The sequence below is a fragment of the Pinus tabuliformis genome, chromosome 5_1, assembly GCF_031772625.1.
Source record: "Pinus tabuliformis cultivar Carrire ecotype Pingquan chromosome 5_1, CPIR1, whole genome shotgun sequence".
Lineage (NCBI taxonomy): Eukaryota > Viridiplantae > Streptophyta > Pinopsida > Pinales > Pinaceae > Pinus > Pinus tabuliformis.
In genome coordinates, this window is record NC_142305.1 from 378,766,765 (window position 1) to 378,793,983 (window position 27,219).

At 40.7% G+C, this 27,219-nt stretch overlaps 1 pseudogene; it reads right to left on the minus strand.

Moving 5' to 3' along the window:
• Positions 1 to 555: 555 nt before the first annotated feature.
• The window catches only part of LOC149165028 (uncharacterized), a 41,281-nt pseudogene continuing 14,617 nt past the window's right edge, over positions 556 to 27,219 (minus strand).

Sequence of the window (27,219 nt, forward strand, 5' to 3'; positions counted from 1 at the left end):
TCAGGACATATAGAATTCAACCATTCAGAACACACCAGAAACATACAGGACAACACAGTTTATAAATATGTAAAGGAAATTAGAGCACAATCAGTGATTTCTAAGTAATCACAAATCTATACCACTGCAAATACTAAAGAGAGGATGATACACAACATTCTAAAAAGTAAATTCCTTCTGATTCCTGAGAATTAAAGCCCAGTATTGTATTACTAAAACAGAGTCATATACATAGCACAATAGTTCCAATTTCTCTGAAATTTTCCAACCTCAAGTACATTGTTGTTTCTGCTATATATAGAATTCTTTACAAAGCTGAGATTCCTCCTCCAGCATGAGGGGAACTCGAATTCTGCTTGCTATGACACCTACTCATACTTTAACTAATTATTAAATGCAACAAACTGCCAACTAGAAGTTTTAGAAACCTAAGACAATTAGGAGTCTAATTCCATATCATGCTGGTAATAGCTTTTATTACAATCAAATCTCATTCTCTGACAAGTGGTCTCCTTTAGTTTTTCTTGGTGGATGTTTAAAACTCCTTGCTGGCCCTTAACGTCTCATCTCCTTTACTACTCCTGAAAAGTAGGAGACTGCCCCTGTAAGCAGCTCCACTGGTGATGCCTCTGCTGAACAAAGTAGCTTCGCCTTGTTCTCATACATTACATCAACTAATGTGACAAAACGATATGCTGATGTCCTGTTGTATGCTCCAAAAATAGGTACGCCTTCCAGTACAAGAGTATGGAAATGCTTGAAAAGCCCAAAATAATCTGTTGCACCCAAAGGTTTCTCACAGAGATCTTCAAACTGGAAATAAGCACAACCATTGGCTCCAAAAGGAATCTGTAATGTCTGTCCCATGACAACTTCAACAGTTGTTGGAGTGGCCATATATCCACTTATCAATTCTTGAAATTTTTCTTTGAGCAAACGAGAAGAATCTTTGCCACAAAAATACAATCCTTTCTGAGCTGAAGTGAGCTTTCGATAGTCAGTGGAAGATCCAATCTCATGAACAACACATCGCTCCTTCAAAAGTGAGATGAAAGGCAAGAATAGATTCCTCTGAAGACCACCTTCATATAAATTATCAGGAGCCCTGTTGGAAGTGGAAACCAAGATAATTCCTTTGTTAAATAAATGTCTAAACATCCGATTCAGGATCAATGCATCTGCCACATCTGTTACCATGAACTCATCAATGCACAACATAATTGCTTCACTTGAAATATCGTTAGCAACAGCATCCAAAGGATCACTTAGACATTTTTTTCTTTTGAAGAAGGCTATGTACATCCAACATAAAATCATGGAAGTGAATTCTGGTTAGATGGCGAGCCTCTATAGACCACATTGGCTCACTGAGACCCCAAACAGTAGCTGATGGGTTGAACACAATCTCTGCTCCATTAAGTCCAAATGCTAACCAGTTTAGAGGGTGATGTCTTCCATAGCAAATGTTGATCCCAACCTTCCCATAGCAAGTCTCAAACACGGGATGTCCTGTGTTTCCTTCCATATAGTAAGTGCTCTCATTAAAATCACCAACCCTTGGAATGTGGTTCTTACGGTGTTTACCAATAATGTTGCCATGATTCCCTATGACTATTGCAGTGTTCCAGAGAACTTCACCGTGATTCATATCTCTCTCTAAAATAGGACTGATAATCACCATGTTATACTTTTGTGCCAGATCCTTCAGAAATTGAGTTGATTCTCCATCCACACTTTCTGCAAATTCACACCACCTCTTTTCTCGTGTACAAAAAGCAAATGGCATGGTTCAGGCCTCCTGTAGACAGAGAATGTTTACACAAGCAACTCCAACAGCTTCAATCATACATTTAACCTTCTGCATGTCGGCTTTTCTCTGCTCTAAAAATGAAGCAGTTGTGGGAAGAACAATGGAATTTTGAATAAGACCAACACGAACAATGCGTGGAGCTCGCATCATCTCTGGCTCAGCATTGAAACGATATGCCTACAAATCAAAAGATGATTCTTTGGATATAGCAAGTACTGTCTCTGGCAGAGACAAGAGTGACACTACTTTGCCACAATTTACACCTAAAAGCAATTGGCTGACTTCATTGTAGAGTAACGGCGAGAGATTTGATTGAAGAATATAGTGCAGAGAATTATATCCCATAAGGGATCCCTCGGGAGAGGGTGAAAACCCCTTTGATTCAATGGCTTCTGATGCTACCGCTTCAGTAGAGGATCCACGGTAGTTGTTGCATCAATTGCCATATCCGTAATGAGGTCTCCAAATTGACCAGTAAATTTTGTGCCAATACAGCTCTTAACCATTTTCAACATTGTAGGGCGGTCATTTACATCAATGGGAATAGCAATCTTGTCAAGAACAGCAATAGTATCCTCAAGAGCTTTACTATAAGCTCTGCAAATTACAGTAGGGTGATAAGCCTTGTCAATGAAGGCTTCAGCTACATGCAGCATCTCACCAGCTAGCACAATCACAGATGTTGTGCCATCACCTACTTCCTCATCCTGAGTGCAACTTAATTCAATCATCGACTTTGCAGCTGGATGTGCCAAATCCAACTCCCGCAAGATATCATTACCATCATTTGTAACCACGATGCCTCCTCCTGCGTCAAGTAGCATCTTAATCATAGAACAAGGACCTAATGTGGTTCGAATAATATCTGCAAAAACCTTTGATGCTTGAATATTTGCATGGCACACTCTATTTCCAGTCTCCTACTTTATAACGTATTCAAAACGAGAACAGGAGCATGCATGGCTGCAAGTGAAGGCGGCTAGCAGTCCGTCGAGGGAACAAACGCTAGACTGGACAAAAACCACCGAATCACGGTTGAATTCGACAGGGAAAGTGTATAAGCTGACAACTGTTGATGTAAACATAGCGAATTTTGATAAATTTGACAGCTGGATGAGATTTGCTATGGATCAGCACAAATCCCCGATTTCGTAGTGCAGTCAGTGCAAAATCGGTGTTTTGCGCTACGAAATCACCTAGACCAGGTTTCTGCGCTACGAAATCACCTAGACAGTTTCGTAGCGCATATGAACTTTGAAATGAGTTTCGACATATGATATTCATGTGAGATATGAGACCAATGATAGACTAAAACAGAGAATTGACCCCATTTGACATACTAACAAGACTCTTAACAAGATGAAAATACTAGACCCAAAACTGACACCAACCCTTTGACAAATTTAAAAAATTGATGTTCAGAATTTAAAATATTTTTTCTTGAGTGATAACAGTATTGATGATTTTTTGTTGTAGGATTGGGTTAAATGGTTGAAGTGGTTTCTTTTGTAGGTTATTTATGGAGTCACAAGGATGATTCATCCTTAAAATAGCTTTGAAAATTCATCTTCATCATTGAGCTACTTGGATTCGATTACTAGTTCATGAATCTAGCATTTCTGGAAGTCCTTGTAGCAAAATAGTAGTAATTTTTTGTTATCTTTTAGAACATGTTAATGAGATTCATTTGAGTTTATTCCACTTGAATTAGATCATAATAATATTCAATTTAATAGCAAAATTTACCCCATTGCATTTTCACTTGATTAGGTTAGGCATTTGATAGGTTAACTAGCTCATTAGTTCTCGAATTTCTAGATTTTAGACTAGTAATTTTCTGCTATTTTTAGCATGTGTGAACAAGGGTATTTTGGAGTGATTCCACTTGGAATGGAGACCTAAGACATCCTACTCAATAAAATACTTTGTCCCATCCCATTTTCATTTGATTTACTTGGTCATTCAGTGATTTATCTCCTCCTGTAGCAAACTTGTAACACCACTTTCCTTCATCAGTTTTGATCCCCACTACAACTATGAATTAGTCTAGATGAATAATGACCCCCAACTATGATTTTATGATCAGGGGAAGCTCCTAAGCCACTCCAACCCTTCCTTTTATTCACTGCAAAAATAGAGTAGACTTAGTTTCTTTATCACAAGTATGATGCAAGTAGGTTACTGATTTACAAGCAAGTGTGAACTAGGTAGATGGTACATGCAATTTTGATTGGTAGTTTGATGAATTATGCAAGATAAAATAGCTTTATTTCTGCAAGTAGATTAACCTTTGTCCTTTCATGAATTGATTAGTTAGCATTTACAAGTTGAGCAAGTAGCATTTCCATTTCTTACAAATAGAGTAACAATTCCATTTTTGCAATTAGTTTAGGCTTTGATTTCATGACATTCACTCCATTACATCAGATGAATGAAATAAGGACACATTTTATGTTGCACATATAGTGTCGATACCTCTTTAGAATGTACGAACCTCGGGTTGATAATTAAATTTGGTAGCCTTGGGAGTTGCAGCATTCTTGTTGAGATGCTAGGGTCACACTTCTACATGCAAACTGGACTAGTGGTCATAGGGTGACTCCATGGAGCTTAATATATGAACGTTGTGTTATTTATTTTATCTTTTTCCGAGGAAATATCCAGGAAAATCCACATGAAGGGATCACTTCTAGTCGCCTTATTAGGTAGAGCCTAACCCCAAGGGAATCAAGGAGAATTGACCCCATGACCTCCCATTAGCAAGGTGCTTTAGCGACAAGAACTCGACCAATTGAGCTAACCCTTAGGGCTATATGAAAGTGGTATTTTATTATATGAAAGTTTTACTTTTTTCTTGTGATGTGGAGGTTTAACATTGTTATTTTCAAAACCACCCTCTAGTTTTCTCCAATGCTCATTTGGAAAAGAGATTTGTGGTTTGAGTTTGTCTTGTTGCTCATGGAGGGTTGGGGCTTAGCTAGAAGTTTTATGCTTTCTTTATGTTGGATGCTCTACACAAAGATTTATTGGGTGCTTTGATAGTCCTAGATATGGGACATTCTCGATATACTTGAGTTGTATGGAGGCCATAGGCATGCAAGTAAGTGTATCCCTTGTGAATCATCTAATTTGCATTGGTTCCAAAGGACGGGTGCTTGGACAATTGAAGATCTCAAGGTAGCTTCTTCTCATTTAACTAGTATATTGTTGTCTCATCTTGATTTTGAGAAGGCCAAAAATTCTAATGTGGATCATTAAAGTTACCACATATAGAGAATGGAAACATATTTCAACATGTTATATGAATTAGTTTTATATTTTTCCAGGAGTGCTCACTCTGTAGTTTATTTTCCAAAGACTTCCATCAGGTCAATGATAATTGTAAGAAAGGATGAATAAATAGTTCAATAAATGCATGAAGACATGAAATGTAGAATGCAATGTTGGAGTTAAATCTTCATGAAGATGTCAACCAAGAATCCCTTAGTGGGTGTGTTTTCTTTTAAGCTCAAGTTTTAATAAGTTTTGCAAGACTATTTTAGTTTTAGCTCAGATCATTACGTTATATACCATCAAAAAATTTAGCTATGTTTCCAAAGTTGTAAGAATTCAATTAGTTAGAAATCATCTGAAATTTTGGACCTACTTGAAACTATTCTATTAGACACTCCCTTTTGGTTTTGTATTAATTTATTGCATAGTGCCACCACAATTTATTTTTTTTAATACAAATGATAACCATTTATTTATTTTAAGGATACTCTCTTTGCTCAACAATTAGCAAGAAAACCTTGAGGCACACATGTCAAGCTCATAATTTCTTTCCTTTCTTAGCACAAGTTCTAATCACGTAGCTTACATGATCTTGACCTTCATATTTTTCTCGTTACTCTACTAAACATTTATTCTATTTAGTTTCTCCACATTTTGTGTTTGATATGTGTTGTATTCTTTATAGGTAGAGCTAGACACATCTTAGAGGGGGTTCACGAACTAGCCCTCAAATGAAGGGAGTTTGGGGAAGCATGAAGGTATAGTAGGCCCCCAAGAATTATTTTTTTGGGTTTGTTTTGTGCTTTTTCAACTAATGGTTTCAAACCATTATAATCTAATCCCAATTAAGGCAATAGAGTTGTAATATAATCCAAGTTCATCAAGGTCAAACGAATTTATAGGATAACTAAATATTTAATGATGAATAATTGAATTAATACAATGATATAGAGAGAGGTATGGCTTTTAGTTAGGTTGATTTTCCGATTAACTATTTCAAGGGAAATTCTTACATATATTTTGTGAGTATGCTATTATTGTTCTTATGTTTTAGATATTGTTAGTATTGTTTTTCTTGCATGGGTTTATTAGACTCTTCATTTGGTATTAGGGAAAGTTTGTTAGGGTTTATCTCATTCTATGAAGAGAAAAGTGTATCTTGGGTCTACAATAAACTTATTTTTAATAGGATCTTTACATAGTTGAATTGTGTGCGAAGAAAAATGGAGAGTAGTTCAAGAATAATGATAGATAATTGTAATGGCTAGAGCTTCAATTTATGGAAGATGAAGATGAAAGATCTTATTGTGGACATAGATAAATAGGTGATATGTCTAGAAATAAACCTATGACTATGACAAAATAATACTACAAGAAGTTGGGTAAGAAGGCCAAGATTACTATCAAGTTGTGTCTTTTATATTTAGTGACATTTGATGCTTGGAGAAAAGTTGATGTTGAGTTGTGGAAAAATTTATAGGGTTTGCATCAGTCTAAGTAGCTAGTAAACAAACTATTCCTCTAAAAGAAGTAGTATCATCTCAAAATGAATGATTAGGACCTTGTGATAGGGAATCTCAATGCGTTTGACGCTTTGATAAGTTAGTCAATATTTATCGATATTGAAATGTCTGAAGAAGATAAGTGTATTATGGTGTTATTTTATTTGTCATATTCTTAGGATATTATGGTTGTGGCCACTTATGGTGCTATTGCAACCACATTAAAATTTGAGTATATAGTTGCACTATAGTTATCATAGGAGATAAGATGAAAACCCATGGAGGTTTTTCCAAGGATTGCTTATAGATAAAAGGTTGTCCCCGGGATATAAATAAAAATAAGTTTTTAAGGGGAAAATCTAAATCTAGTGGTATATTTAAATCTCTAGAAAATCTATAAAGAAATCTTGGAAATGTGGTATTGTTGGGCATTACAAGAAAGGCATATATAAAAATGTTGATAAAAGCAATGGATATGATAATGCCCCTTCCACATAAATAGAAACCTCAAAGGAAGAAGGAGGTGATATATACTTGGAATCTACAAGTACACACTCAACCAAACATGTATGGATGGTTAATTGAGGTGCTTTATTTTAGATGACTCCTCACCGGGAGAGGTTTTGAGAAAAAGTACAACGAATCTGACATTTTCTTGGAATTGAATCAACAACAAAAATCATAGGATGTGGAATTGTCAAATTTTGCTCAATATGGAAGGTCTTAACATTTTTCACATCTGATCCAAGTGGATGTTGGTGTCCACCCACCTATCCAACTTGGACCCCCACATCTGTCTCTTTTGGCTTTTCAGTTTCCTCAATTGTAGCACAATTTACTATTTTTAGCTGTTTTTCAAGTCCAAAACTTTCGGAGTCGTTTTGAGGCCCTAAAAGATGTTTTTTGGGAAATATGAAAGCAACAAGGGTCCAGGACCGATGTTGCTCTTCCCAAAGTTGTAGTCCTCAGATAGATCTTTCTAGCGAGGTATTATGCGCGTCAAACAGAGATCGTATGCCAAAGTTACGACCCCGAGAAGTTGATGTACCAATTTACCCAAACGGGGCCCACAGTTTGGCATTTCATCTCCTAGGGTTATGTTTTTGGATGTTTAGGGTTTTCTATTGTTTCTCAACAATAAATAGGCCTTCTAGCCTCATTGTAACACAATTCATAGGCATGTAGCTGCCACATCTCTTCTCATAGATAAGCTACCATCGCCCTAGCTAGTTTATTTCCATTTTTGTTTGTAATCATATTTTAGTATTTTACAGTAATGAAATGAAGTATTATTTCTGCTGCATCTCTATGTGTATGGTTATATCTGTGATTTGTTACGTTCCTATTTGAATCTGGATCAGTGGTATTAGAGCGGTCTGCTCTTTCTTTGTTTTTATTTGCATGTCCCCAATGAGGTTAGGGTATAAGGAGTTAGGGCTCGATCTAGTTGAACCTTTGCAAGATCAGCCTCGCAAACCCCGATGGCCTCCCATGGAAAATGAAAAGAAATACAAGGGGGTAGGAGATCCTATCAAAATCTTGCTCGAAGAAGCCCTCGAGCGACAAAGGAACGCGATGATGGACAACTTTGCACAGATCCTTCAGCGGCTACCCAGAGGCAATGCATCGGCTTCCAACAGCTACTTTAGAAATGCCACACCCTTTAAGGTACAAGTTAACTTTGAAATCCCCATATTCGAGCGTCAGATAGACGCAGATTCCGTAAATAAATGGTTAAATCTGCTAGATGGTTATTTTTCTGTTCATGATTTTTCCAGTCGAGAAAATATCACTTTTTCACTTCTCAAAGTAGCCCCCCACGTCAAGGACTGGTAGGAAACCTACTGCGAGCAGAAGGATGAAAGTACGAGCTCATTATTTTTAGCCACACCCACCTGGAATTCGTTCCGGGCCGCCATCAAGGAGCAGTAATACCCTGTCAAAAGCTATGAGGACAAATACATAAAGTGGACCACGCTGCGGCAGGGAAGGGACCAAGACGTGCCATAGTTCACAAACATTTTTCATACCCTTCGCACACAGTTGGGTATCAATGATTTTGAGCTACATTTAGTACTCAAATACCATGGCTACCTACACAGATACATCCAGGACAAGATGGAGTTCTTGAACATCTCCTCGCTCGGCACGCGTACCAATACGCTGTCAAAATCGAGCAAAAGTTTAAACAAAAGAAGCGAGACTTTGGATCTGCGAATCCGAAGAACAAAGGAAAAAGCCAAGGCGAGGTGACCCAAGACAACCCGTCGAAGCCGCAAGAAAAGAACAACACCACGAAGCCAAAATAGGACACAGGAAGGTGGTGTGAGTTCCATAAGAGCCCCACTCACAACACAAGTGAGTGTCGGACCAAGCAGTGGCTGGTGGCTGAGTTGAAGGCTTTAGAATAAAATGCATTTTCCGACCTTGAGTCAGAACCCCACAAGGGGAATGGCAAAGGGAAGCAGATCATTGACGTGGAGCCCAGCACCACTGTTGCCACTGCCAAGATCTAGAAGAATGAGCCCAAAGACCCAGAGGAGGGGGAGCGTCTTTTCCACTCACAGATGTGGGTGAAGGGTTCATCGCTGCAATTCATTGTCGACAGTGGCAACCAAAAGAACCTCATTTCAACAGAGGTCGTGAAGCCTTTGGGCCTACCAACTACACCACACCTACAGCCATACAGTATCGGGTGGCTTCACAAAGGATGAGATCTTTGAGTTCGCCAGCAGCGTCGCCTTCCCTATAGCATCAAGCCCTTCACAGACAAGGTATTGTGTGATGTTGCACCTCCGGATGTTTGTGATGTATAATTAGGCCAGCCATACTTGTGGAGGCGACATGATGTGTATGAGTCAAGGTCTCGCGTTGTTATTATTTATTTGGGTAATTCATTATACAGGATACCGGAGGTAGCCCCACCTACCACCACCTCTTTGATCACTACTAATAAATGCAGCAAGATCATCTCCCAGACTAGGAAATTCATTTTCTATCTAGTTCTCTCCCAAAGTAAGGGGAAGATCGTCACCACACCCATGACCCCCGTGAAGGGTTCCTCCACGCAGCAGTAGATGGATACGGTCATGAAAGCAGACAGGAACATCTTCTCCTCACCCACAGGGACACCGTTGCACTATCAGGTACCACACAAGTTTCCAGTGGGCGGTAAAGTCTGGTTGCATCTGTAGAAAGAACGCCTTACAAGAGCCCATCAAAAGCTCAGACCACTCCGATATGGTCCTCACACTAGTACCAAGGTTATGGGAAACAATGTTTTGGAGCACAACATTCCCCCATTCCTTCACTTTCACCGAGTGTTCAATGTGGACCACCCTCGACCAAGCTTCCCACCATTACTGGACACATCAGAGGTTGCAGAACAGCTCACCAAGGACCAAGTTCAACAGAAGTTTTGTCATCTCATGGAGGAACTCAACGCAATGGGGACCATTACTTCCTAAGGGTGGAGGAATGATCTAGGTGGATGTTGGTGGCCACCCACCTATCCCACTTGGACCCCCACATTTGTCTCTTTCGGTTTTTCAATTTCCTTAATTGTAGCACAATTTACTCTTTTTAACAGTTTTTCGAGTCTTGAACTTTTGGAGTCATTTTGAGGCCCTAAACGACGTTTTTTGGGAAATCTGGGAGTAACATGGGTCCATGGACTGATATTTCTCTTCCCAAAGTTGTAGTCCTCAGATAGATCTTTCTAACGAAGTATTGTGCGCATCAAACAGAGATTCTATCCCAAAGTTATGACCCCAGGAAGTTGATGTACCAATTTACCCAAACGAGGCCCACAGTTTGGCACTTCTTCTCCTAGGGTTAGGCTTTTGGATGTTTAGGGTTTTCTATTATTTCTCAACAATAAATAGGCCTTCGAGCCTCATTCTAACACATTTCAGAGTCATGTAGCCGCCACATCTCTTCTCAAAGATAAGCTACCATCGCCCTAGCTAGTTTATTTATATTTATGTTTGTAAGCATATTTCAATATTTTACAGTAATGAAATGAAGTATTATTTCTGTTGCATCTCTGTATGTATGGTTATATCTATGATTTGATGCGTTCCTGTTTGAATCTAGATCAGTGGTGTCAGAGCGATTTCTCTTTCTTTGTTTTTCTTTTCATGTCCCCAATGAGGTCAGGGTATAAGGAGTTAGGGCTCGATCTAGTTGAACCTTTGCAAGATCAACCTCGCAAACCCCGACGGCCTCCCATGGCAGATGAAAAGAAAGACAAGGGGGCAGGAGATCCTACCAAAATCTTGCTCGAAGAAGCCCTCGAGCGACAAAGGAATGCGATGATGGACAGCTTTTCCCAGATCCTTCAGCGGCTACCTAGAGGTGACTCATCGGCTTCCAGTAGCTGCTCTGGAAATGCCACACCCTTTAAGGTACAAGTTAACTTTGAAATCCCCATATTAGAGGGTCAGATATATGCAGATGTCGTAGATAAATGGTTAAATCTGCTAAATGGTTATTTTTCTGTTCATAATTTTTCTAGTCGGGAAAAGATCACTTTTGCACTTCCCAAAGCAGCCCCCCACGTCAAGGACTAGTGGGAAACCTACTGTGAGCAGAAGGATGAAAGTATGGGCTCACTATTTTCAGCCGCAGCCACTTGAATTCATTCCGGGATGCCATCAAGTAGCAGTATTACCCTGTCAAAAGCTATGAGGACAAATACATAAAGTGGACCACGTTGCGGCAGGGAAGGGACCAAGATGTGTCAGAGTTCACAAACATTTTTCATACCCTTCGCACACAGTTGGGTATCAAGGATTCTGAGCTACATTTGGTACTCAAATACCGCAGCTGCCTACATAGATACATCCAAGGCAAGATGGAGTTCCTGAACATCTCCTCGCTCAGCACGGCATACCGATACGCTATCAAAATCGAGCAGAAGTTTAAACAAAAGAAGCAAGACTTTGGATCTGCGAATCCGAAGAACAAAGGACAAAGCCAAGGTGGGGTGACCTAAGACCACCTGTCGAAGCCGAAGAAAAGAACAACGCCATGAAGCCAAAGAAGAACACAAGAAAGTGGTGTGAGTTCCATAAGAGCCCCACTCACAACACAAGTGAGTTTCGGACCAAGCAGTCGCTGGTGGCCGAGTTGAAGGCTTCATAATTAGATGCATGTTCCGACCCTGATTCAGAACCTGACAAAGGGAATGGAAAATGGAAGCAGATCATTGACGCGAAGCCTAGCACCATTGTTGCCACCACCAAGATCCAGAAGAATGAGCCCGAAGACCCAGAGGAGGGGGAGCGTCTTTTCCACTCACAGATGTGGGTGAAGGGTTCACCGCAACAATTCATTATCGACAATGGCAGCCAAAAGAACCTCATTTCAACAGAGGTTGTGAAGCGGTTGGGCCTACCGACTACACCACACCCGCAGTCGTACAGTATCGAGTGGCTTCACGAAAGACGAGATCTTCGAGTTCGTCAGCAGTGTCGCCTTCCCTACAGCATCAAGCCCTTCACAGACGAGGTATTGTGTGATGTTTCACCTCTGGATGTTTGTGATGTATTATTAGGCCAGCCATACTTGTGGAGGCGACATGTTGTGTATGATTCAAGGCCTCGCGTTGTTATTATTTCTTTGGGTAATTCATTATACAGGATACCGGAGGTAGCCCCACCTACCGCCACCTCTTTGATCACTGCTAAGAAATGAAGCAAGCTCATCTCCCAGACTAGGAAATTCATTTTCTGTCTAGTTCACTCCCAAAGTAAGGGGAAGATCGTCGCCACACCCATGACCTACGCGAAGGGTTCCTCCATGCAGCAGCAGCCGCAGATGGATACGGTCATGAAAGCAGACAAGAACATCTTCTACTCACCCACAAGGACACCGTTGCACTATCAGGTACCACACAAGTTTCCACTGGCCGACAAAGTCTAGTTGCATTTGCAGAAAGAACGCCTTACAAGAGCCCATCAGAAGCTCAGACCACTCCGATATGGTCCTCACACCAGTACCAAGGCTGTGGGAAACAATGTTTTGGAGCACAGCATTACCCCATTCCTTCGCTTGCATCGAGTGTTCAATGTGGACCGCCCTCGACCAAGCTTCCCACCATTACTGGACACATTAGAGGTTGCAGAACAACTCACCAGGGACCAAGTTCAGTAGAAGTTTCGTCATCTCATGGAGGAACTCAACGCAATGGGGACCATTGCTTCCTAAGGGGGGAGGAATGATCCAAGTGGATGTTGGTGACCACCCACCTATCCCACTTGGACCCCCACATCTATCTCTTTCAGTTTTTTAGTTTCCTTAATTGTAGCACAATTTACTGTTTTTAGCAGTTTTTCAGGTGCTGAACTTCTGGAGCCGTTTTGAGGCCCTAAACGACGTTTTTAGGAAATCTAGCAGCAACATGGGTCCATGGACTAATATTTATCTTCCCAAAGTTGTAGTCCTCGGATAGATCTTTCTAACGAGGTATTGTGCACGTCAAACGGAGATCGTATGCCAAAGTTACGACCCTGGGAAGTTGATGTACCAATTTACCCAAACGGGGCCCACAGTTTGGTGTTTCATCTCCTAGGGTTAGGTTTTTGGACGTTTAGGTTTTTCTATTGTTTCTCAATAATAAATCGGCCTTTGAGCCTCATTGTAACATAGTTCAGAGGCATGTAGCCGCCACATCTCTTCTCAGAGATAAGCTACCATCACCCTAGCCAGTTTATTTCCATTTTTGTTTGTAAGCATATTTCAATATTTTACAGTAATGAAATGAAGCATTATTTCTGTTGCATCTCTGTATATATGGTTATATCTGTGATTTGTTGGATTCTTGTTTGAATCTGGATCATTGGTATCAGAGCGATCTTCTCTTTCTTTGTTTTTTTTTGCATGTCCCCAACGAGGTCAGGGTATAAGGAGTTAGGGCTCGATCTAGTTGAACCTTTGCAAGATCAGCCTGGCAAACCCCGACGGCCTCCCATGGTGGATGAAAAGAAATACGAGGGGGCAGGAGATCCTATCAAAATCTTGCTCGAAGAAGCCCTCGAGTGACAAAGGAACACAATGATGGACAGCTTTGCCCAGATCCTTCAGCGACTACCTAGAGGCGACGCATCGACTTCCAACAGCTACTCTGGAAATGCCACACCCTTTAAGGTACAAGTTAACTTTGAAATCCCCATATTCGAGGGTTAGATAGACGCAGATGCCGTAGATAAATGGTTAAATCTACTAGATGGTTTTTTTTTGTTCATGATTTTTCCAATCATGAAAAGATCACTTTGCACTTCTCAAAGCAACCCCCATGTCAAGGACTGGTGGGAAACCTACTGCGAGCAGAAGGATGAAAGTATGAGTTCACTATTTTCGGCCTCACCCACTTGGAATTCATTCCGGGACGCCATCAAGGAGCAGTATTACCCTGTCAAAAGCTATGAGGACAAATACATAAAGTGGACCACGCTGCGGCAGGGAAGGGACCAAGATGTGCCGGAGTTCAAAAACATTTTTCATACCCTTCGCACACAGTTGGGTATCAAGGATTCTGAGCTACATTTGGTACTCAAATACCGCGACTGCCTACATAGATACATCCAGGATGAGATGGATTTCCTGAACATCTCCTCACTCGGCACAATGTACCGATACGCTGTCAAAATCAAGGAGAAGTTTAAACAAAAGAAGCGAGATTTTGGATCTGCAAATTCGAAGAACAACAGACAGAGCCAAGGTGGGGTGACCCAAGACAACCCATCGAAGCCGCAAGAAAAGAACAACACCATGAAGCCAAAGAAGGACACGGGAAAGTGGTGTGAGTTCCATAAGAGCCCCACTCACAACATAAGTGAGTGTCGGACCAAGCAGTTGCTGGTGGCCAAGTTGAAGGCTTCAGAATCAGATGCATGTTCCAACCCTGAGTCAGAACCCAACAAGGGGAATGGCAAAGGGAAGCAGATCATTGACGCGAAGCCCAGTGCCACTGTTGCCACCGCCAAGATCCAGAAGAATGAGCCCGAAGACCCAAAGGAGGGGGAGCGTCTTTTCCACTCACAGATGTGGGTGAAGGGTTCACCATTGCAATTCATTGTCGACAGTGGCAACCAAAAGAACCTCATTTCAGCAGAGGTCGTGAAGCAGTTGCGCCTATCGACTACACCACGCTCGCAGCCGTACAGTATCGGGTGGCTTCACGAAGGACGAGATCTCTGAGTTTGCCAGCAGTGCCACCTTCCCTAAAGCATCAAGCCCTTCACAGACGAGGTATTGTGTGATGTTGCACCTCTGGATGTTTGTGATGTATTATTAGGCTAGCCATACTTGTGGAGGTGACATAATGTGTATGAGTCAAGGCCTCACGCTGTTATTATTTCTTTGGGTAATTCATTATACAGGATACCAGAGGTAGCCCACCTACCGCCACCTCTTTGATCACTACTAAGAAATGCAGCAAGCTCATCTCCGAGACTAGGAAATTCATTTTCTATCTGGTTCGCTCCCAAAGTAAGGGGAAGATCGTCGCCACACCCATGACCCCCGCGAAGGGTTCCTCCACGCAGCACTAGCAGCAGATGGATACGGTCATGAAAGCAGACAGGAACATCTTCTCCTCACCCATAGGGACACCATTGCACTATCAGGTACCACACAAGTTTCCATTAGGCGACAAAGTCTGGTTGCATCTGCAGAAAGAATGCCTTACAAGAGCCCATCAGAAGCTCAAACCACTCCGATATGGTCCTCACACTAGTACCAAGGCTATCGGAACAATGCTTTGGAGCACAACATTCCCCCCATTCCTTCGCTTGCACCGAGTGTTCAATGTGGACTGCCCTCGACCAAGCTTCCCACCATTACTGGACACATCAGAGGTTGCAGAACAGCTCACTAGGGACCAAGTTCAGCAGAAGTTTCCTCATTGCATGGAGGAACTCAACGCAATGGGGACCATTGCTTCCTAAGGGGGGAGGAATGATCCAGGTGGATGTTGGTGGCCACCAACCTATCCCACTTGGATTCCCACATCTATCTCTTTCAGTTTTTCAGTTTCCTTAATTGTAGCACAATTTACTATTTTTAGCAGTTTTTCGTGTCCTGAACTTCCGGAGTCGTTTTGAGGCCCTAAACGACATTTTTTGGGAAATCTAGGAGAAAAATGGGATCATGGGCCAATTTTTCTCTTCCCAAAGTTGTATTCCTTGGATATATCTTTCTAACGAGGTATTGTGCACATCAAACGGAGATCGTATGCCAAAGTTACGACCCTGGGAAGTTTATGTACCAATTTTCCCAAACAGGGCCCATAGTTTGGCGTTTCATCTCCTAGAATTAGGTTTTTGGATGTTTAGGGTTTTCCATTGTTTCTCAACAATAAATAGGCCTTCGAGCCTCATTGTAACACAGTTCAGAGGCATGTAGCCACCACATCTCTTCTCATAGATAAGCTCCCATCGCCCTAGCTAGTTTATTTCCATTTCTGTTTGTAAGCATATTTCAGTATTTTACAGTAATGAAATGAAGTATTATTTCTGCTGCATCTCTATATGTATGGTTATATCTGTATTTGTTGAGTTCTTGTTTGAATCCGAATCAACATCTCAGACGTAACCAAAAACTAGATATACATAAGTAAGATGAGTGATGCAAGTGTGATTATGATATTTGAGAAGGAAACTCGCAAGATAGTTCAAGGAGAAATGATGTTGTGGAGTTTGGATTAGAACTCTATAAAAGATGTTGGGAAGCTATTATTACTAATGGTGGAAATGAAGAAGAAATGACCCTTATTACCCTTGGAGAGAAGACAATGGTTTGGCATCAAACATTGAAACATATTGGAGAACAAGGCCTTTGAGCATTACACAATAAATGTATGATTGAATGTATGTCTAATTTCTCATTAGATTTTGATTTCTATGAATTTTTTATATATGGTCAAGATAATCATGTGATATTCTTATATAGTGCTACAAGATCAAAATGAATCTTAGAGTTGATACATAGTGATACGTTTGGACCTTTGCCTATTTTTGGGTTTATCATGAATAAATCAAAGAGTAATTAAGTTGACCTTCATTAGGTCAGTGATGGGTTTACTATTAGTGGTTCGTGAGCCAATTATATTAGATAACACAAGGCCTACAAAGTATAATATGAATCCTTCTCCTAAGAAAAATAATGAATTCTTATGTTTGACAAAGAAGACAATTAGGTGGGTGTGTTTTTATTTAAAATGAACATTGACTAGTCAGATGAACTTTGTGTAAAATCTATTAAGAAAATAAGATTGGCACATCATAGAGAGTTGTTTGTCATCCTAGTGAAAGAGGTCATGGAGTCATAAAGAACAATTATGATAATGTTGATTACTAATGGTGGTGTATTACTGAGTGATTGATGTGTGACCTATATATTGTGTTTACTACATTTAATCTATTATTTGAGCAATTGAATTTTTAAGGATAAGTGTAGATATGTAAGGAGCAAGAAATCATGCTACAAAACCAAGGTGGATTTGGATGAGTGCTTATTTCCATACTCATGGAGACCAATGATAAATGGAGGCCAAAGATCTAGTAGTTTCAACTAGATGGAATGTATTTTAGATATGTATGGTTGAGGCCATGGAAAAATCAATATTGAGATTAGACTTCCTTAGACCACTTTCTAACTGGGACAAAAATGTTGTGGATATTTGGAAACTATAAAAACCATTGGGTGGAGATTGTAGTTGCAATGAAAGGATTGTAGTTTTTGATTGCAAGAAATATAGATAATGCATGTGAAAAATATGATGCATGGGTTGGTTAAGTTTCAAAACTCTTTGGGAAGAAGAGATATAGTGGTTGAGCATGTGATGATTTCTTGTTGATAGAGTTGCAAGGATATCTACTAGAAGGGTTTGTGGGTGGATTTGGATTTTTTATTATTATTTTGGAATAGCTAGTAGATCTCAAGAGGATTAGTGAGGTTGGTTCACTTTAGAAAGTAGTGCAAAGGCATGATAGTGGTGAATGGCATACTAAACTACATGGATAGGAGAAATAAATACTTGGTTAAGGAGTTCTTCATTCAGTGCATTATATTTGGAGGAAGGAGTGATACATGTAATGCAACAAGTTGATATTTCAAGCATCACATGCTTGGGCATAAAATTGTAATAATTTATTTTTTATAATTGTACATTAATCATATGTAAATGGGCATGTGATTGTAAGGCCTATTTAGGCATGCATACTCCTAGTATGTTGGCTCATTAGTTCACCAATGTAAGGTCCCAACATAGACCTAGGTGATAGGGGTCCATGTTGTATCCCTACATATTTGGTTTGTTATGCACTTGACCTGTGAAGAATACCAGAATGCTAGAAATACGAAACAATATTGCCAAAAACACAGAAATATCACATGAATTGAGACAATATGCAACGATATTTTATTATTCAAAAGCATAAGACAATGTCCACTTGCCTCTTCAAGGGGGAAACCTACAATAGAGCAGAGCTCGATTATAATAAGACTCAATTATTATTCCCTTGCTATCTAAGGCTATTTATAGCTTTATGACATCCAAAACCCTAACTAATAGTGGTCCCCTGCATAATACGAGTTAACCACTTTATTTTCTAATTATGGGTCACTTATAACTAATTGTGGTCCCTTTTCTATAATGTGGGTCAACCACTTACAATCATTATTAATGCAGATAATCGCTTACGAGCTTTATTGACTCAAATAACTAACTATGACTCTGATGAGGTCCCTTGGGATTATTACATAAATAAAGGGGTTAAGTTTGGACCATAGCATGCCCTCCCCCATCAAAAGCATTCTCATCCTCAAGGCTGAAGCTGCAGAAACTACTAAAGAATAGTGGTTGGTTCCCATGTCACATTTGATGGAGAGGTGTCTTTCCACTTGATGAGGAATTCCTTGATTGTCCTGCCACGGAGATGTCTTTTGCGAGTATCGAGGACTTGTTAAAGTCGGAGCCAAAGTGAAACTTCCTCATCCAATTCTGGCAAACTTGTTTGAACCCTGCAATTGTTCCCCAAAACGTTCTTGAGGAAGGATACATGGAATACTGGTTGGATTTTTGAAGTAGTCGACAAGGCCAGTTTGTAAGCAACTGATCTTATACGTTGAAGTACCTGATAAGTCCCATAGAATTTTGGGGCTAGTTTCTGGCAACCCTTTTCTTTAAGAGAGGTTTGCTTATAAGCTTGAAGACGTAGGAACACCTATTCACCTACTTGAAATGACCTCTCTGAACAATGTTGGTCGGCTTGTTGCTTCATTCGATTTTGAACTTGACATAGATTATCTTTGAGATGAGTTATCATGCCTACATGGTTCTGCATGAACTTATCAATTTCTTGTACTTTGGAAGATCCAGGGATATAAGAAGCTAGTGAAGGTGGGAGTTGGCCATATACTGCCTGATATGGCGTCATCTTGGTGGCTTCATGATAGTTAATATTATACCACCATTCAGCTAAAGGCAACCACTATACCCATTGATGTTGCTTGTCTAAAGTGAATCACTGCAAACAGGTCTCCAAACATTCGTTGACTTCTTTTGTTCGACTATCTGTTTAGGGATGATAGGTTGTACTCATTTGGAGTTGTGTGCCCTATAGGTTAAAAATTTCTTGCCAAAAATTGCTAGTGAAAGTGGGGTCGTGATCAGACACAATGGAAGTTGCCATGCCATGCAGTTTGAATATTTGGTCCATGAAAACTGGAGCCACTAGTGTTGGGGTAAATGCGTGTGGTAGAGCACAAAAATGAGCATATTTGGAAAGTCTGTCAACAACCACCATGATGACTAATTTGTTTCCTGACTTTGGGATACCTTTAATGAAATCCATGGAAATGTTTGTCCAAATGGAAGCAAGGAGTGGCAAGGGTTGTAAGGTTCCCAATAGCTTGATTGTTCCCCCTTTGTTTCGCTGGCATAGGTCGCATTCAACTACAAAAGTAAGAATGTCAATTTCATGCTTGTCCAAAAGAAAGAGCAACAGTCTCGTGCATAAGTCTTCTAAAAACCTAAATGTCTTGCAACGGGAGAGGAGTGCAACTCTTCCAAGATGTGGGTTTTGAGTGTGGAGATTGGGGATAGCACCACCAAATCCTTATAGTGAAGAACCTCATCCTTCCAAGAGTAATCCTCCAAGGAATTAGGATCTTCTCATAATTTGTTAATGAGTTGGGACAAAGAGGGGTGGGAGAACCATTCATGATGGCCTTATGCAATCCAATCGGGGATGGGTAGAGAGAGGGATAAAAGGGTTCCCTCTTCCTCAAATTGGTGTGATAAGGCATCAACAGCTGCATTGTCACACCCCTTCTTGTAAATTATCCCATAATCATATCCCAACATTTTTTTGAGCCATTTATTTTGTTGTGGCGACGATAGACACTACTCTAGGAAATATTTTGGGCTATGATGGTCAGTGCGGATTTTGAAATGACGCCCCAATAAGTATGGTCATCAAGTGTCGACTACATGTAGGATGGCCATACTTTCTTTCTCATATGTTGATTGACCCAAATGCTTTCCAATGAGTTGTTGATTAGTGAAAGCCAATGGTCTACCTTCCTGCATTAATACTGCTCCAATGCCCATACCTTAAGCATCACATTCAATCACAAAAGGTTTTGTGAAGTCTAGTAGGGTCAATATTGGAGTGGAGCACATGGCTTGTTTGAGACCCAAGAAGGCCCACTAAGCTGCATTAGTCCAAATAAATAATTTTTTCTTGAGAATTTTAATAAGGAGTCGACCAATGCGTCCATAATTGTTCACAAATTTGCGATACTAGCCCTAGAGACCGAAGAATCCCCTTCAACTATTCAAGGTTTTTGGTTGGGGCCAATCTTGCATTGCCTGAATCTTTTTAGGATCAACCCTCACTCATTCATGGCCCACAATGTGTCCCATATATTCTACTTCTTCCATGCCAAAGGAACACTTGGATAATTTGACAAATAATTTTTGATGTTGGAGTAGTTGCAATACCTGGTCAACATGTTGAAGGTGTGTGTCCCATGTTATGTTGTAGATGAGAATGTCATAAAAAGAAACTAGGACAAATTTTCTAAGATATGGTTTTAGAATGTGGTTCATGAGGCTCTAAAAGTTGGATGGGGCATTACAAAGACCAAATGGCATGACCAAAAAATCATAATGGCATTCATGAGTGCGGAAGGCTATCTTGGGAATGTCAACTTCCTTCATCCATATTAACCCAAGCGAATGTCGAGCTTTGTAAAAAATTTGGCACCATGTAGTTCATAAAGCAGATCTTCAACTACTGGGATAGAAAATTTGTCCTTGATAGTGAGCCTGTTAAGGGATCTAAAGTCTGGACACATGCACCATTCATTGTCTTTCTTTAAAACCATGACCACTAGAGATGAATAAGGGATGATGCTAGGACGAATAACACTGACTTCTAGGAGTTCTTTGATGATTTTTTTAATTTGATTCTTTTGTGCAAAAGGGTATCGATAGGGGCAGGCATTTGGCGGTTGGGTACCTGTTATCGGGAAAACTAGTGTCTATGCAGAGCTGCTAGTCCCACTAAGGCTGGTAGCTACCTTAGAAACAAACAAACTAAAAGCTACTTTCGTTTTCCTTTATGAGAAATAGATGAGAGAAGAATAAGGAGACCAACCTCTGTCTTGCGCTTGGTTCCTTGCTCGATTCCTCTCTCTCCTGATAGGTCTTTGTCACTCGCTTCCTTGTCTACCCAGCTTCAAAGAGTACCTGTAGAATCAAAGCAGCATAACACTATCCAAGGACATAGATCTATTATCATAAACAATATAGGACCAGATGTATATTTACCACACAAATGCATAAATCATCAATCATACAAGAATGTGGAGGAAAACTTGAATAGTTTTATTGATAATCAAGAAAGAGCAAAGAGGATTACAACCAATTGTTCTGACCCAGCATCATCCTCTCAGCAAGAAAGCCCTTCTTCACCTCATGAAAAGCTTAGATCACCCAACACTATGATATTGCACCCGGAAACCAACAACACTTCCTTACAAGATACAAAATTCCAGCCTCTGGATCTCTGGGATGAGGGATCCATATATAGATGTTTGCAAGGGGAATGAGTCAACGTTTGATATTTTATTAGTGTCCTCTCTCTGATATTTCTTGATTCCACTTGGAGATTGATGATCTCTTACTCATCCCTGGTCGAATGCAGAGAAGCAAGTGTCACAGGAGAAGTTTCTAGAAGATTCCATGCTCCTCCACCTTGCTGATTGACCCTGCCATTTGTCCACTCTCGCCCATCGCACCCCATAGAAGGTCTTTTCAACATGCATCACACCTACTGTGTGTATTCAGGTGGGATGCAACGCACTTTGACTATGGAGCAGGTGAAATGGTCCAGTTTTGACCAGTTCTGAGTAGTTTTTCATGGAGAACTTCTGGGAGATGCTGTAATCAGTTGACCTTGATCTTTTAGGGGTTGGAACAACACCTTTAGGGACTTAGGAGCCCTTAGTTTATGGACATTTATGATTGGGGTTGCAGTGCCCAAAAATGTCTATAACAGTTGCCCCCTAAAGCATGAGGTCGTTAATCTTTTGATGTCGGGTGAAATGCTTTATCATGAGGATCCGAAGTTTTTTCAAGCTGGAAGGCGACCTGTAATAAGATACAATACAATACATTATCTTCATAATATTTTCATGATCTAGCTAAGGCGGGCATTCCCATGCTCAGCTTTATAAATTCATTTTCATGTACATAGGACAGACAATCGTCTGAGTGTAGACTGATGATTCTGGTAGAGCCATCATCCCTTAGATTGGATGATTATCTGTGCAGCAATGATGTACATTTGATGTCTTTATTTTCCTGAATATATATCGCAGCCCGGATGGATGAAACTAGATTCGGGGTCTTCAATCTCGTTCGATCTTCACTCAAAGTACAAGTCGATCCATGTGAGAGATGTTCTGGAGTCGAACATGGAAAGACATCGCCTGATTACCAGCCAATGATGTAAGCTGTTAACAGGCACGAGAGGAATCACCGATAATGATGATGACCCTCAAGGTACTATAGTACAATTCACGTGGTGTGAATAAGGGACTTGGCGTCGAACACCACGCAAAATCTTTCGGTCGAAGGCCATTGATCTAAACCTGTCGCCGGAAGTGAGAAACTTGCCATTGAGGCATGCAAGCTTCAAAGTACTGAAAGGGGTGTTCCTAGACCAACTTCTTGGATAATGAGCTGATGTCGACAAGAATCGATCTGTCATAGGAGGGCCTTAGTGAATCCCACATCAATGACACAGAACGGAGCAAATGATTTTAATGGAGGTGAAAACGATCTGGTGATATAAGGTTTAGGGTGGCGGTCATGAAAGAATGGAGCGTAAATGTATTGCAGTGGATGAGACACGGGTGAATTCTCTGAGCGACTTCTCTTGAACATATCAACGACACTGACATGATGGATTGGTAGCATTAACCCCAAATGTGGATGGTGTGATGGAACCATGGTGATGTGACAAGTGAATGGAACAACCCAACCCGACTCGGATGCGGAGTGAAAGTGTCATGTTCAAGAGCGACTTGCTACCAACAAAGTTTCTTCAAGTTTTCTTCCCAATTCTTCCCCAGTCATTGCTGACCAGTACCTCTTTATTTTTTTCAAGCTTGAGGAGGATAACATATGCTTGTTCTATAATTTTCCCTTCAGGCAAACCCATCGCTATGTTTTAACGAGCCTAGCGATATTGAAACTCGTTCTTGTCTGTTATGGACAAGTTTGTCGCTATTCGGTTTTAACGAGTTTAAAGACAGAGATAACTCGGTCCTTTTCAATTTTAGAGAGTCTGAAAAGGGACGTAAAGGAAACTCCAAAAGTCCTTTTTCGTCACATAATCCCTTGAGTCCGAAAAAGTATAAAACAATACAAAAGGGATGAATTTTCGGTAATTTTAACAAGCCGAACAAAACAAGCGCTCGATCTTTTTGTGTAATAATCCCTCAGGTCCAAAAAGATTAAAATCTAAAGGAGGGATAGCACTTCCGGTCCCTTTAACGAGCTGGAGAGGCCAATGGCTCGGCAATATTTTCATATTTTACGAGTCAGTTGAAAAGAGCTTAAAGGAGACTCGTCTTTGAGGAACGAGTGATAGATTCGGGTAGCAGCTGATTCCAGGTAAGGGTTGGAATTTTCCAATCACGGCAATGTCACAAGGATGGCTAACAGGATCACTCTTCGCAACTGTTCCTCAAAAGGGTAAACAATCAAGTGGAGGTGAATGATCGGCCAATACAGAGTGGAGGTGATGATGAGAACACGACCAAGGCTTCAAAGGCTGAAGTAATACATTCACGATGGTTATTTACCGGAAATTGGTTCATTTTTTAATGAGCTTAAACGCTGGGGGAAACACTTGCTCATTGCTTATGTTTATTTTTTAACGAGCTTGAATTCCGCGTTAAAACTGCTCGATAATCCAGTCGTATAATAAGGATGTCTCATATATAAACAACATCTTTTCAAAGCTTTGCCCCGCATCCTTTCTTTATGCAAGTTAGGAAACGACCAATCCTACGAGTTTAAAGGGTTAGAGGACCTATAAATTTAAAAAATAAATGGTCGCTCTTCGCTTTCATGCCAAAAGGTTTGCATGCCCCCAGGTATAGCGAAGTAGAGTTTCCAGGTTACCCCTCAATTTGTAGACAAAACATTTCTTTTATCGGGAAAGGCCTACCTTTTCCAGGTTACCCCTCAATTTGCAGACAAAACATTTGTTTTATCGGGAAAGGCCTACCTTAACAGAGGTATCTTATTCTGGTCTAATCCCATTTTCCAAAACGGACAGGTGTGTCAGCCGGTCATATATCCTCCGCGGAAACCTACCCTATACCCAAGGTTTTCTTGTCGAAACAGGCCAGGGTGCATGCCCCCTGGGTTTCAGTCATATCCTCCGAATCACTTGCGCTCATCAGGAGGATGAACTAGGGATTGATGAGACATTCCTTGCGTGAAAAGACCATTCAGGGTTGGTATATGACTATTTGCTATGTGTGAACCGAGGAATGAAAGCTGGTCTATGAGCTTGACCACTCTTCCTTCATGCGGAAAACACATTACTCTAAAGAGTGAGGAGACAATGGCTCCCATGCAATAAATATAGTCTCGTCCAAGGAGTAGATTATAATCCAGGGGTCCTTGGACTACCATTACGTTCATGTGAACGGTTTTCCCTCTCAATGTTATCGGCACATTGGGAAGGATCCCTAACGGTCGACTGGTTCCTTTGTCAAAGGCTGTTATATTTCTCATCTCAGGCAAAAGCGATGGCGAACCAAGCGCTTTCCAAGCAGTTGAGGAAAGGATACTCATAGAAGCCCCTTCATCTATGATGGTACCGACCATGACCATTCTATATATTTGAGCAATGATTCAAAATGGTACACTAGCTGGTAAACGGGGTCTGCCTAGTAGATTCCAATCAAAGGAAACAACCAGGTTGCTTGGAGGTGGGACCGAATAGACGGCCGGATATGACTCTAACGAACTTCCTTCCTGCGGTAAAGGAACGGGTAGACTGCCCCCATGTTCATCGAAGTCTGTGCTTACGAAGAGAATTTGAACAGTGTCGTTCTTGTCCTCTTCGGTGACTGTATCATCTGAAGATTGATCCTCTGAAGGCATGACCAGGTCAACTGTCGCCTCGACCTTTTGACTTTCATCTGGTGTGGATTCAGATGGTTTATCTTCAATGATAGATGCTTCGGCCGACCACAAGGGCGTGTTAGCCGAATTTTCAACTGGTGACGGACTCGGCAAGAGTTTCTTGTATCCAGGAGGAAGCCGTAACGGTGAAACCGGACGGTTGTCCAAAACTCTTTTAGCTTCGTCTAAGAAGGGACAACGGTGGACGGTGTGATCGCCTTCACACAATTTACAAGGAAATTTATATTTTCCTTTTTGTCCAGGGGCTTCACTTTCACTAGTTGACGGTGTATGCTCAACATGATTGTCAGAGGTTGATGACACCGGATTGTGAAAACGAGGAGACCAGTCCCTTAAGATCTGAGGGATGCAAGGACAATCTCGATAATAGTGGTCTCCTTTGCAAATGACACATGGCGATTTAGGCCTGGTCGGTGCAGTGTGTGGATTTTCGCTAGACGATGCTTGGTTGCCCTTTTTCGCCTTTAGCTCCTTCTTCTTATCTTTCTTCTTCTTTTCCTTCTTCTTCTCAGTTACTTGATTTTGGGCTTTACCAGCTTCATCAAGCGAAGAGGAAGGAGGAGAGGAAGAATTGGATGAAGTAGAGGTTTGGGGGGTAACTCTGGTATCATTTAGTTGCTGACTTGACTGTTCAGGAATCACGGTATTCTGAACGACAGAAGTTGAGAAGAGCCATACGGGCAAGCCGATTTTCAATCATGGAAGGGACAATGTGGCCATATGGGGTGCACCAACATCTCCCCAAGAGGAGAAGGGACTAGGATTTCCTCCAAGGGGAACTCCTTGGTTGGTGGACTCCATTTTTCTCAACCTAAGACCAACTTAGGAAAGGTGATGTTTATTCCGTTTAAAATAAATTTTAGACGCTTTGACACAACTTGTTTTTTCAATTTTAAAGAGTCGAGAAAAAACAAAAGATGACTCTAGTCGCCTTCGATTTTTAATGAGCCTGAAGTGACAAGTGCTCAGATGGACCTTTTCCGTTAAGGAGTCTGAAAAGGAATGAAAGGGACTGCTCTGGAAATCTAGACAGAGGGATTACCAAACCAATCGCAAAACTACAGAATACTTTTTATGGTACGGCAGTCAATCTTCCCGAATGCTGTGTTCAGTGCATTGCGATCGATAGGGCGGCAGACACGGCTTCCTATGGATAAAGGATTAAGCCTATTGTGGTCTCCCAAAATATACTCGACGGTACGTGGGAGCACAAGTCCGTACTGGCACTTATCGTCTCAAAGTGGAGGAATTACCCAACCAACAGTGAAAACAACAGTTACCAGGCTTTGCGACGCCAGAATACGTCTCTAGCCTAGACTTCTAGATGTTGTGCGTTAGGTTCCAAAGCGTTTTTAGATTCATTAAATTTATTTTATAGTTGATCTTGCTTAAGAAATTTGCCTTTCAGGTTCACCGTGTGATGTAGATGTACAATTCCTAACATGCAATCTAAGATAATAAACAATAGTTTAATCTTCTTTTTGCAATGAAAATCCTAGCTACTAAAGAAAGAGAGATGATTTTCTTTCAACAAAGAGCAAAGAGCACACACTATATGCACTGTCCTAAATCAAACCAACAAACAGTCTAAATGCAAATGCACGTGCATGTATTTGTTTTCAGCCTTCTTAATGTGTGAATGATAAAAAGAAAGCTCAACGCAAATCTGAATTATTTTTCAAAGCGACAATTACTAACAAGCTTCTTTTCGAAACAAAATGAGGACAATGACGACACTTTGTTATTTGGAATTGAAAACTTGCTTTCGACTCTTGAAAAACTACTAATTCAAATCAAATACAAGAGTAACAGTGTAATCGACTATCAAGAACAATCAGATTCTCTTCTATGACTGAAAACGACACTTGCGACTCTTTCAAATCAAGAAACGA